The sequence below is a fragment of the Pezoporus flaviventris genome, unplaced genomic scaffold, assembly GCF_033815535.1.
Source record: "Pezoporus flaviventris isolate CSIRO_AGI_PZ_B2104156 unplaced genomic scaffold, CSIRO_AGI_Pfla_v1 ptg000001l, whole genome shotgun sequence".
In the NCBI taxonomy this organism is placed as follows: domain Eukaryota; kingdom Metazoa; phylum Chordata; class Aves; order Psittaciformes; family Psittacidae; genus Pezoporus; species Pezoporus flaviventris.
In genome coordinates, this window is record NW_026892549.1 from 4,361,188 (window position 1) to 4,375,283 (window position 14,096).

General features: G+C 45.5%; 1 protein-coding gene and 1 non-coding gene across 5 annotated transcripts in view; one reads left to right on the top strand and one right to left on the bottom strand.

Moving 5' to 3' along the window:
- Positions 1-14,096, bottom strand: part of CLASP1 (cytoplasmic linker associated protein 1) — a 173,460-nt gene that overhangs the window by 126,346 nt on the left and 33,018 nt on the right. The gene's annotated exons all lie outside the window — the stretch shown is intronic.
- On the top strand, positions 1,142-1,259 carry LOC133274041 (U4atac minor spliceosomal RNA). Its single transcript, XR_009745005.1, has one exon. It is a non-coding gene; the product is annotated as a U4atac minor spliceosomal RNA (small nuclear RNA).

Consider the following 14,096-nt stretch of genomic DNA (forward strand, 5'->3'; position numbering starts at 1 on the left):
GCAAGCACAGGACAGGTGGTGTTATAGCATACAGCACTTTGCCCCTGGCCTCAGCCAACACACCCAAGAGATGGGAGTGCTGGCACATGCTCCCCTGGGAGTAGGGCCCCTTCCCATCCATGCTACCAGCACTGCTCAGATACCAGCATTGTACAGGTACACACAGCTCTTCTTTTCACGGCTTCTGACAGACAAACAAGTGTCTTGCAAACAGAAAAGTCCCCAAATCATTGTTCCCTGTGACATATACTAGCCAAAATTCACCACCAAGAACTTGACAAAGACAACAACTGTAATTGCCACTCAATGCTAAATTCATACATATGCGCAACATACACATAAAATATGCATAACGATTTCAATATTTGCTGTAGCCAACATTTCTAGCTAATTGTAATTATTGTACTTATTGTAATTATAATTAGAAAATGATGTGCACTAACAGCTGGTTAATTACTGACTTGCAGAAATTAAACCTAACACTTTCATGACCCAACTGAAGCCAAGGAAAAAGCACCTTGTGTGAAAAAAGCTTCAGGACAGGTTGCAGATCAGAAAAAAAACACTCTGATCAGCACAATTTAATAGCTACAAAAAAAAAAAAAAAAAATACATCGCATACTAAATGTACTGTGTCACCTGTATACTAAATACTTGGCAAGACCCTGCAGACTGCGATAGTTTTGGTATGAGCCATCTCTCTATAAGTCTTTAGAGTGAAGCACAGAGGTTTGTAATCCACAGAAATGCAACGGCCGGCCAGACTCCTGCGGCAGCGCTGCCAGGGCTGCACAGCGCAGCCCCGCTCCCTGCGGATCCTGCACCTTCCATTCATACGCCCGGCACTGCCGGGCAGCCGGCAGGGGACGCGCTTCGCCTCAGCCCGGCATGGCTGGCCAGCCCCTTATGCAAATATCACCCGGGTGGCGCTGAGCACTCTGGGTAGCGCCCCACAGTCGACAAAACGGCTTTCACCGGGGCCGGAGGCGCGTTGGCAGCGCCGCTCTCCGTGCCACAACGAGAGGAGCGCGGCCCAGGGCCGGGCGGCGGAGGAGCGAGTCTGGCGGCGCGCCGCCCCTCGCCCGGACCTGGGGCGCTGTCAGCTTTCCCCTGCAGGGAGGCGCGCGGATGCTGCCGCTTAACCGTCCTTATCTGGGGGTTGCGTGGCTGCCCAATGAGCGAATGGCGAGGGCAGCACTGCTAACGCCTTGAGCAACACATTCAGCGCCCGCCCCGTGCGTGGCGCAATTTTTGGAACCTCGCACCGCGGCGCGTGCCCGGCGCGTTCACTACACCCGCCGCTTCTACGGCTCTCGCTGCAGCGAGTCGCGGTCTCCCGTGGCGCGGGTTGGTGTTTGCCTCAGCCGCGCTCTACCCACGCAGTCGGGCTCGGCTGCAAGCGGCGGTGTTCCCTGTGCTTTTTTTTCTTCTTCCTTCGCCCCCCCCCCAACAGTCCCCGAGTTTAACCCCCCACCCCGGCTGGAGCTACATGGCTGCTGCACCCCGTGCATCTCTAACCCAAGCTTCAGCTCGCCTCAGAGATTCGCTCCAAATTCAGCAAGGGAGCTCTGAACAGTGCAAAAGGAACAGCCTACTCCAGTCCACTGAAAAGAAACTTCTCAAACACGAGCCCCCAACATATCCCTTCACCCTCTACACACAGTTCCCACAGTTTTCTCCCATCAGACAGATCCTTCAACCATGTGGTTTTTTTCCTTTTTTTGTAATTCAGCATCATTAGCAGAATGCTGTCAAGATCTAGAATCTATCTGTATATGCCAGGGGAGAGTTTTCCTCATGCTGTTATAAACTGTCACATTTCCACTTTCACCTTGCACAAACAGATTTAATCTACCCTTATCAAATGCTCATCAGGTGCCTAAAGCCCAGTCACTACCCGCTCAGCTCCTACCGGCTAGGGTATGGCAGCACAGCCCAGGCAAGGGAATGCCTCTCATCAGCCGAGAGATGCTTCTAAGGAAAGCCCCTGGGCCTCAGAATGCCAGTCATTACTCATGGCTGTCAGATCAGGGTCCCACCACAGCAGCACCCTGCACAAAGACTTAAGTCTGGTGCTTGCAATTCTGGACGTGTGCCCCGGGGATAAATCTGATCCCTGGAGAAGGGTATCTCTTCTCCAAACTGCCTGCAAACCAGAAAGAGCAAGGGGAACTCATCGGTGAAACATGAAGGAAACACAAGCACAGTGTAAACATAGCCAGCTATCCCTGCAGGATCAGACCGGGAGCATGAGCTAAGCCTCCCAAGACTTACGGCTGTTGTGCTCATAGAAATGGAGAGCTAATTAACACAGTGACTATAGTGTGCTTGGACAGCTACTGAGGAAGCAACCATTGGGGTTGACCAGGTATTATTCCCTACCATAATGGATTATCAACCCCAGTGTGCCACCTGCCTCTAACTGCTGGAGGTTGAAAACCTGTCTGGACTGACAGATCCAACAGATCCATTAGATAACAGAAAACTCAGGGCATGACTGGCAATTGAATTCCAGCCCTTGCTGCATTGGACTCACTGCACTGCAGAGCCCACCTCAGTTTATCATTGAGGCAGTTCCTCAAGCTCTGCCTGAACTACCACACACCAATGACCAGGAGGAACCTCAGGAGTAGGGATGCTGTCACACAGGGCCAGAGCAGCGATGGGCCCTGTGAGCAGCCACCCACTGCTGTTATCTCACAGCACAGCCCTCCCCAGGAAGCCAACCACTGGCACTGCTCCACACTAAGACACAGGAAGGGCAACTCTGCATCCAAAATCTCAGGCAACACTGCAGTGCCAATAACTATGGAGCTATTCTAAGCCTTTACATCAGCACAGGTCTTGCTCCAGTCAAGGCAGGACTCAACTCACCAGTATCTCTAGTAGCACAGAGGCCTCCAGCCCTCAGCTGAGAAAATACCAGGTTAGCAGTTGCTGCTTTTAGCCCCCCACTTTATACAGGCTCAAGAAATTGAGACCTCAGTCCTCCCAAACCCACTGCAGAAAAACAACAGTATGAGGGTTCCAGGTCTGCAGCTCTGCTGCTTAGGTTATTTGACTCCTGAGGTTTCCCAAGACAGCCAATAGAGCAATTTGTGCCATCCAGATTCAGCTCAATTGGCATCTGCTGCTACTTTGTAATATCTCAGAGTACTTTCAGTACTGCCAGCATGACCACCTCCTACCTCCCTCCAACTACCAGGTCTCAAAGCACCATTATTCACAGTAAAGGAGGCTGTTACTTCCCAAGATGCAACATAATTATTTTCTATACTGGGAAAGGTTAAGAGGTCATCAAAAACTTATTTCAAATAACTCAAAGCATCCATCCTTTTTAATACCTGGGTGGTGTTGAAAGGCCTGCAGGCAGCACCACATATCAGAGAGCAGATAGCCTACCATCATCTGCTCTAACACTAAATGCTCACCCAGCACAGCAGACAAACACATCCAACACAGTGTAAAACAAGACACATCTAAATGCACTCCCATAGAAGGGTGAGAAGACAGCTGCAGGATCTCACACCAGCTGATCCAGTACAAGGTGCCCAGAGTGAACCACAGCCTCAAGCTCCCTGGACAGCCTGCACCAGCATGGCTGCTCCAGCCTGCAGTGGGGAAGAGGTGACTGCACTCTCTGCACCATGCCACATGAGGCAGAGAAGTGGTTGTTGTACCTATATCCCACATCTCTTGCAGGGAATCAGCGATGGGCTGAACAGCACATCCCTGGCTGCTGGCTTCCACACCTGGCAGCTGGGACCTGAAGGGGAATGCCAGAAATATAGTTTTACTCCAGCTTGCTTACGTGCTCAATTTTCTCATCTCCAACACTGGTGACACACAGCTTGGCTATTTCACTTTGGAGTCTGTCAGGGGTTTCTGGGAGGAAGGGGGAGAGGTGGATGACAGGCTTCTCATTCTCAATGAGAAAAGATAATCCAACCAGATTTTTTGAACACTTGCTTAGATAATCTTTTGGATTCATAAACAAAGACATGGATAAACACTTGCATACTTTAAATAACTTACTATATTTGTGAAAAAGGAGAACACATCAGATTACACACCATGAAGCCCAAGGCAAGGATTAATGCCCCACCACTGCCTGATGACTAGAGCTGACCAGTCAGGGAGCATTTCTAATTCCTCAGAACCTCAAACATCCACCACAACTGGGCACCCAAGACCAAACAAAAGCTAAAGTTAACTGACATTTACAAATTTAGTTTTGAAGTCAGGTGCATGTTTTGGGTCAGCACAGCTGGCAGAGTATTCCATCTGTACATCAGCATAACCACACTGGAGGAGTCAATCTCCTTCTGCCATTGCAGCAGTTAACATTTCATGCTCCAAGGCAAGATCACATCCATACTGGCAACATGAGCACATCACCCCAGCCCAGCGATCCCAGTATAACTCATATGTGTGTCTGAGCTGTACAACGCAATTTACAAACCCAACACTAGTGAACAGGAAGACAGCAACACTAGCACAGCTGGTTTTACTGGCATGGCTACAAGCTGTGGTCAAAGAGCTGAACGAGGGGAAGGTTTGAAATCGTTATTCCTCGGCTCATTCTTCAGATCCATGAGATATCATACACTGTCACAGACACCACCTTCAAAATCCACAACCAGTTTGGGATGCTGGGCTGTTCATTTGTCATTCAATACAACAATGCCTCAACCATGCTGCTTGGTTTGGATATGCAAGTTTTCCCATGGACCGCAGTCTCTTAAGAGTGGCTTCCTGGAGGAAAAATGCCCTCTCATCATCTACAGAGACAGATTTCTAAATCTCTGAAATTTAGAAAATTTAACTAATGTGGGAATTTAAATTTCTGAGCAAAGCAATCTTACAGCAACTTTTCTTCTGTTTTAAGATACTGATGAGACACCAGACATCTGGTTTAGATTTAGAAGAATGAGGAAAAGAGCTGCAGAAACCTTTTACAGGGTTTTCCTGTCCTCCTATACAGCTCAGTTATTCTGCCCAGATCAGGCAATTACACACAGGAGTATCGGATCAAACACAGACAGGACCTATGGCTGAGAACATAGTGGCTCAGGAACATGTCTTGGCACTCTTGTCCTTTCCTGGCAGGAAGGCCAGATCCTGTACACTGGAGAGTATCAGCACTGAGAGGCTCCTTACAGTACATCATGCAACTTTCAGCAAATTAGACTAGCAGCACACTTACACACCTGACAGGATTTAAACCACACAAAAACTTTCATCCCTATGTCCCTTTTCCTGGCCTCTCCTACCTCATGCTTGAAGACCTTTTCTCCTGGTAGTACATCCAGAGATACCTTGCTCTTTCCTTCCCCACTGTGAATCCATCCCCTTCTGTACACCAGCCCATGAAGGTGGCCCATGACAACAGCCTTCTCTCGAGGCAGCAAAGCCCAGGTTGCTCATGCTGTCTCTGCTCTGCCACCATCTCAAAGGAAAATCCAGGGGGAACTGACTGCCCTATGCACTTCCACCCAGGTTCTCAATTCTTGTGGTTTCCCCTCAGTCCTCTGTGCAACATCATCCTGCAAGTTTATCTTCTCTGCACCTCTTGCCAATGCCACTCTGTACTGACAGATACAGGTCAGCCAAGTCTCCCCCCTTCCTTACTATGATGACAGCCACCCGTACTATTGCAGAGTTGCCACACTACAATCCCAACCATCTGAGTCTCTGGCAAACGTCTCACTTGTATAACACAAGAAGTAACACAACTTCTCACAGGTCTTCTGAGGCTAGGAGAAGCGTGATCAGCCCATGCCCTTAATCCCCCACACTGCTCCAGCGTAACATAGAGCTCAGAGCACATCTCAGCACTTTTAAACCACTGCTTGTAAATATCAAGAAGCAGCACCTATGAATTAAGGACCACTGCTCACCCAAAATTCCAGGGACCAGTGTATTTGATGCCAACTCACCTACCCTACAATGCTGCAGCACTGTGAGACAGTGATAAAGGACAGTAAAGCCCATGTGACAGCCTACCAGGCCTTACTGGTGGTCTGATGTGAAAAGCTGAACCAAAACACCCGATGGAAGCACTAGCACTAGTAAAATGACCCAAACACCTGGTTATTGAAAGTTCTCCTTCGTTTACAGACCTGGGAACAGGTGAGCAAAACACTATAAACAACACATAGCTGAAATAGAGTGAAATAAATCCCAGAAGGACCAAGGCAATACTGGGAGGTATTACAAAAAAGTTGTCAGGAATTATCACTAAAGAGATATATTTTTACAACTACTGTTAGGACACAAGGGTATCTTTTCTCCTGATGTGAGAGCTAGAACTGGTAGAATACATGCAAATTCAAAGCAACTCAAGGAAATGCACCACAGAGCAAGAAGCTGTCACTTCAAATTCCAGAGAAGAACAAAGGAATGCTTAAAAGAATGTGATCATTCTGAAATGTGGACAACTGCTTCCAGGAGAGCTGGCAAGCATGTCCTAGGTGAAAGAGCTGGAGCAAGTCAGCTCCGGGCACATTGCTCCCTTTCCCGCCTCCCCTCAGTGGAACTGAGGAAGTGAGTTCCAAACAACAACAAACCCATCCTCTTTTGCAAGGATTCTGGACTGGTCCTTGAGTGGCTACATATAACAATCACAAGACCACTAGGCTCTGTCCAAAGGACACAGAAGGAATCAAAATTTGCAGAGACACTCCTGTGGAGCACAGGTGGCTTTTCTATCCTGAGCAAATCAAAGCTTGAGACAGAGCAGGTAAATCACTACTGACACAAACTGCAGTCCATGCTCAGTTGTGTCATGTGTCATGGTAACACATCAGGAGACTCTGCAGTTGAAGGTAGAGTCCATATTTAAACCACAGTTTCCTGTCACAATTACCCAAACAGTGCTGAAATCCAGCAGCAGCAAATATGGTTTCAGAAAGGTAGTCCTGTTTTTGCAGCACCCTACAGGTATGGATATCTACATGGCAGTACTCACTGCTTACTGCCTTCATGTGAAACGACATCAAAACAAAAACACCTGCACTCCCAACTGCTATTGCTTTTGGTTTCTCACCACAAAGCAGTTAAGTATCTTAGTCACAAACACTGCCACTATTCTGTACCTTTCCATTGCCCCCAGCTGAGCACTTACAGCCAGGTCCTCTGCCAATAAGGAAAAATGGCTGGAGCTGTGAGCAGCAATGAGATCATGCCTGCATGCATCAGCTGGGGATCAGGCCCACCACAACCTTGAACGAGCTTGTAGCTTTGGTGACAAGCTGCATCCCCCAAGCTCAAGCCAAAATGAAGCATCTTACAATGAGCTTGTAAGATGTGAAACACAAGAAGAGTATGCGAGGGAAAGGAAAAAAGCCATTGCAACACCCTTTGTTTTTCATGAGAAAACTGAACGCCTTTATTATGGCAACTAGTAAGTTGCTAGTATAGCAATGTGCCTTATTAACAGACCAGACTGGTTTACTTAATGAAGGCGTCTTCTTCCTCCATTAGAGGCAAAAGTCTACTACAGTGCACAAAGAAAGCAAGAAATCACACTAGTAATCTGCCTTAAGGCAGAAACGTATTAGCTGGAGCACCTCAAAGCTCCTAGCACAGAAGCACTGACCCTGACTCCATCACTAACACCTACAGGAATAGAAAGTGCTCAGCACATTTTAAAATTGAAACAGAGATGTTTCTGAGGGTTTAGACAGCATCTGGAAAAAACAAGGCAAACACAACCTAGCAGATTATCACCAACAGTCCTCTCTGCTCCCTTAGGGCTCAAGAGTAGTGAAAATTTTGAGGGTGCTCAACTATCCACCTACCCACCTTGACCACTAGATCCCACCCTTCTGAGCATCTGCACTTCCAGATTACACCATTCAATATGAGCTTTTATGAGGAACAGCAATCCTGCAAAGCAGTGATGACAGCCTCATGAGGGGGGCTCCAAATAGGTGCAGACACAGACAAGACTCACCAGCTGCTGGTAATGTGCAAAAAAAGCTGGGATCTCTCAGGGAAGCCAAGCAGCCACTGCAGTGAGAAGTCAAATGAAGATGAGTAGGGTAGAGGGTAGTTACTACATGCTGGCATCTCTTGCTAGATGACAGCTAATGAATCTTTTTTTATTTCCTTGTTTGGGAAGACAAGAACACATACAATTAAAGAGTGCAACAGCATTTTCAGTAGCCACAGCCTTCACAAAACTCTGGAAACACCCTAAGATCTGAAGCTTTTGCAGCAGTTTCCAGCCCTGCACAGTCAAACTGCCTGCGCAGCATCCAACATACACTCCTATACCCATGAAAAGTTTCCAGACAACCCATAACAACAATGAAGAACTGAGAAAAGAAGAAAAGGCTCAAGTTGCCTTTGTAAGCTGCATGAAGAAATTCAATAGCCCAAATAAATGAAGAGATGGGTGCTAGGTAGAGAAGGGGGCCATAGCTGGCAGGAGGGAATGCTTCCTCCACAGAGGAATGCATCACTTCAGCAAGAATCCTGTTCTTGCAAAGCTACTGCTTTACCCCACTGACATGTTTTCATACAGAGGAGACTAAAAGTTTTATCTCTGACCAACTAGCCACATGGAAATCTTCTAACAATCTCAATTTATAGGCAATGGCTTTTACAATCCTGCCTAAATTCCAGCTTCAATAATTACAAAATCCATACCTGGAATTCCCCCTCAGTTTCTTCCTGAAGAGTTCTTTCTTCACTTTCCATTGCTAAGAACTGCTGCAAAGTGCTGCTAGTACTGTAGTGCTCTAACAACCAAGTAAATGACCAACTGGTTTTATAGCTCTGAATAGAAAAACCCAAATGTTCTGCTAATTCAGAAAAAACAGCACCAAGTACTATGCTGGAAAGGGCAGCTGGAAGATGAAAGTCAGACTAGGGTTAACCACAAAGTGAAAGCAAGAGGCTTTTGTTCTCACCTGCAACCATAAGGCAATAAAAATTTGCAGCCAGAGAAAAATCACCTCTCAGGGCAGACAGACACAACTTACAGCATGAGGCTAGCACAGCTGGCTGTCCCAGCAGCAAGCACAGCAGCTCAGGAACAAGAGAATCAAGCAAAGCTGTCTATTAAGAAAACACCAAAACAAAGAAGTGTATTCCTGCAGCATGTGCTGCAGATCTTCAGACAAGTTTTAAGCATGACAGGCCCAACAAGTGCTGTTCAGAATTCAAGGACAGCTCTTCCAGCGACTAGCATCACAGGAGCATATTTTTTCAAAACCCTGTGTGACAAAACAAAAATTTAAGGTTTCAAGAGATTTCAGAACCAAGCAGGACCCTGATATATGAAGGAAAGAGCTAAATGTGCCAAGAAGCAGATACCAGCCTCTGGGACCAAGCAGCATCATTTCCAAGAATAGAGGATCTCTCAATACATGCTGCCCTTCTCTGCTGGACCCACACCTTCTGCTCCCATCCCCTTAGGGCTGGTGAAGCTGCAGTGACCCATGCGGTATTAGCAAGCACTACCCTTAAGGGAAATCTTCAGCAGTATATCCTTCACAGGACATAGAAGCCTTGGAGACTGCATTTCAAACACCTTTCTGACCCATTCAGGAAAGCCTAGAGGATGACCCTTAAAGGCACAGGTTAAAATAAGTCTCAGTCTTTCCTACACCAATAAGGGGTGCAGCTGAGCTAGACCTAACCCAAAAACTACAGCAGCCACAAGGTCTAGCACAGCCCAAACATTAAATGTGACACTTCTCATAACTTCCGGTTCAGTACTGTCAATACAGGTCAGTGAAGACAGCTGCTGGTTTAAGCTGTTGAATATATCAGTTTCTTCTTTTTTCACTCCTCTTAGTTCTCCCAAAGTTCAGTTAAATGCTGTTTTTCAGTGCATGTCAAACAACTTAAGAAGAAGGCTTCCACAGGTTTATTATGAGTGCTACACCAGCAACTCCAGCTGAAACCAGGACCCCAGAAAAAGTGCCACTAAAACATGGAATGGGACAGTCCCAGTCTTGACCAGCTCTCCCAAGTGTGCCTTGCAGACAGAATCAGACCTCAGATCAGCAGATAGGCACTAGTGCCCATGTGCAGACTGGTCAGCTGTCACTCTCTGCATGAGCAACTGTCATCCTGCAAGGGGACAAGGGCATTTGACTGAGAAGTGCCACAACTGGCCTAGGCCTAGCACCCCACAGTTCTCTGTACACAGCTTCTGGCACAGCAGATCCAACCAGCTCTGTGCTCCAACCAGTGTGTAGCCCATGAAAGCCTCTCGCAACTATGGCTCTCTTAACACTCAGCTCTTCGCACAGTTCTTGATCAACTTGGGCATCATCTTTAATAGAGCATGTAGCTATCTTCCAAGAATTTGATCTGTCTGGCCTAGGAAAAAATAATCAACATAGAAAAGAGACTCTGTCCTTGCCCATTTAAAAGCTAATGCTAACTTGAGGGTAATGCTTTCCACACACTCCAGAACTAAACCCCACAAGCCACTTAACACATAGGAGATAAGAATTCTTCTTACTAAATATGTTCCTCTCCTCAATCCTATGTGACCTATATGTCTGTTCCTTACCCTTTTGGCTGTCATCACCGAGATCTGGAGCAACAGCTGAACATCACTCTACAAAGCTCTCACAAGACAATAAAACATCTGTTTTCCTCCCTCAGACTGAAAACAGACGCCTTTTTAGTTGTTTCCAACAGATACTCAGTTATATGACAGCATAGTAAAGCACAATGAATCTAAATTAGGCCACACCCTTGGGCCACACTGATGCATGGCATGCGGTCAGACACACAAAAAGGTTTTGCAATCTGAGGCAAGCTACCTACCCACAAGTACCCAGGGTATCCATCCACACACAAGCAAGGGTAGGTTTCTTGCCTTGACATTTAGAGGTTGCGGATGTCTGCAGAAGTGCTCTGAAGTAGAACATGACACGCACCAAGCGTTAAGCACTTGTGCTGCAGTTCAGCTGTGTATTTGCGGCTTTTTTAATTAGCTGCCTGGAAAACCCAATTCCATACACATAACACTTCACATCACCCTACTTGCCTGATATGCCAGGTCTGAAATGGATGACTGATCATCACAAGACAGCTGTTCAACAAGATCTGCCTGGAATGCATTACACTGGCTATTGTAGTCCTCTTGGAAACCCACTGTGACAAAAACCCTCATGCAATTGGTACCTGTGGAAGCCCAGCCATAGGTAGACCTAGATGAGCAACCTAGCAATAGGTGATTCAAGATCCAGCTTGAGGTACAAGGGTGGGCTGACACTGGTAAGATTCAGCTCAATTAGTACCTAAGCCATGTCTGTTCCTGTGGCTGAAGAATTCCAGTCTCCAGAGCTGTGAAACTGGTGAGACACTTGACAGGGAAAAAAAAAAAAAAAATAGAACACAAAAAAAAAAAAAACCAACAAAGAGCAAAAAAACAAGAAAGCAACAAAACCAATCCAGAAACACCTCAAGGGAAGAGAAACAAATTTGTCATCTTGTATGGCTTGAAGGAGTCAGCATTTTCTTAAGGGAAGGAAACAAGCCATCTGAGCAGCTGACAGTACAAGTGGAAAACCAATTGGAAAATTATAGGGACAAACCACATCCAGTACGGCTTCTATTTCCAGCTCTAGAAACACATTTAAGTAAGTCAGGCAAATAGCTCCTATCAATGCTGTAGTGCCACAGCTACACAAAACAAGCATCCCTCACATTAGAGGATTCCACAAATTCTTGTGGATTAATACAAGAAAGGAATTAATTACATGTTCAACTAAATGATTAACTCTTGGATTAGTTATCCTCAAACAGAACTCTTAAGAAGCTGAAATACATCAGAGGTACAGAAGCTATACATGTAATGCAAGAAGCCACTCTATTCAGCACAAGGTACAAACAGCTGACACCCTGGGAAAGTGCAGCCAGATGAAGCAGGTACCTCCTAGACAGGCTCTACTCACCTTTCATAATGTTTTTACTTACATTTTTCTTCCCTTTACAACTCCCATCCTTATTTTCAGCACAGAGGGCAAGCTGAATCAAGTGTTTAAATCAGCGTTTTTGACTGTGATTTTAGAAGATCAGATGCCTTGGTTTGTAATTCTGTATTTTCTCAGATGTCTGTTCTCACTGCACACTTGCTAACAAGAACAGCCTCCTAGCTTTCTGCTGAACAGAATATACTATGCATTTATGCAAGCAGTTAATAGCACAGCATACTTTTATTAAAAAAAGAATATAGCTCAGTAAAAGATGCTGTGCCATGCTTTAGGGTGAGGGAGGGGTTTTTTTCATCCCAACATTGCAGAAAATTGTTCCTTCTTAAAATTAACAGGTTTTGTTAAAGAAACATAGAAATAGTTATAATTTGCCAAGGAAGAAACTCAAGAGACTCATGTGTCCCTTGTTACCACAGGCAGGTATTATTTTTGTCTCCAAGAGACTAGACTGTAAGGGAGGGAGGCTTGGCGGAGCTCTCTAAAGCGCACATTAAGTGCCAGCTTAAACTGAAATACGCGGCACCCAGAGGCCTCTAAAAATGTCCCCTTCACATCTTTGAAACCTCTTCACTCAACACCATCTCTTCTTTTTATTCATATAGGCTGGAAATTAAGCAAGCTTTCCTGCTCCTGTAGCTTCAAAAGTTGTGCCTTGACTTTAAGGCACCTATTTCAAACTGAAGTGGTTCATTAGTACTAGTTTTTGTCTTAAATAAAGCAACATCTTTTACACAGAAGGGGAACTCCCAGAACCAAAACCTGTTGTGAATTCTTAAACAAGACAAGACAAAAAGCTGGACATGACAGTGTGCCATCATTAATTCGACATGAAAAGGATGCCAGACTGTTTCCTCCCATCCCATCTAGCCCTACTGCACATTCCACACAAGTTAAATGACACAACAGCTCTTTAATCCTTAGCATAAGAATAGGGCTTATCAGTAAAACAGGGTTAGAAGGAGTCTCCAAAGGCCAGCTAGTTCAACACCAAGTCCGCCTGAATGCTCGAAATTAGATCAGATTGGTTACATCTCCACAAAGCATTTTGGTTTACTTGATTCTTAATATAATAGGCCTTGAGCTGTCATTGAGTTCAAACATTCATTAAATTCCAAAACAGTTCTACGCATTCTAGTTTGAAGCAGGCCTGTCAATTCTTTAGTTGATTTAATGAGCTTGCTGGAAGACTGAAACAGCAAAACTGATTTTATGTTTTTAATCCTTCTCTAGGTACAGTAGTATAAATCGGGCAACAATCTGTAGTCCCCAAAGACTCCAGCTACATGCTCTGACCCATGACAATCTTGGACTTCCACAGGGTCTCATGCAGGTATGAAGGATCCATGACATGGATCAGGCAGCAAGATCAGCACAAATTTTAAGTTTCAATATTGGCAGCTATAGCAGGAACTGGCACACTCTTCTCAGAAAGAAATGGCATTGGGCTTTGATTTCTTTATCTAGGAGGTTTTGTTTAACTTGACATCATCTGATAAAAGTAAAAAGTTCAAAGGCGCACGCAGTGATAGGCTCCAATTACTATTCCTCTCTCCAGCAGTCTGTGTCAATAACAACTTTGTCCAGGAAAGAGAGACTGCTGCTGGCATGTCTCTTGCTGTCTATGGCACATAGACTACTTCAGAAGAACTGGAGATTTAGTTTCACAGATAGTAACTATCAGACTAGAAAACATCATTTAAAGAAAGGAGTTAAGATATGGTGATGCCCAAGGATAACACCACCTGTTGTGCAGGTTAGAGATCAAGTGGCTGCTTTTTATTCAGTATGGCCTTTGTAAGAACAGACAAGCAGATCAGCTGCTAAATGTTTCACAAAATGAATACCACCAATTAGGAAAGGGATGCAGCTATAGTTACATCTCTTCTTGCCCTTCCTCTTTTTTCTCCTGTAGGTTAATAGCACTTTCCTGCACCCTAGCAGGACAGGCAAAATAAACTAGTCTTTTTCAAGAGTTTTCATATGTTCATCTGGAACTACAGAGCATTATTACTATCATAAACTTGTCACACTGAGGTCTAGCAGTGCTGTCTGTAGTTGGAAAGGAGTATTATTTGGCTGCTTCATATACATCTGCCTGCAGTGCTGGGATTGTGCCAGCATGCAATCCAG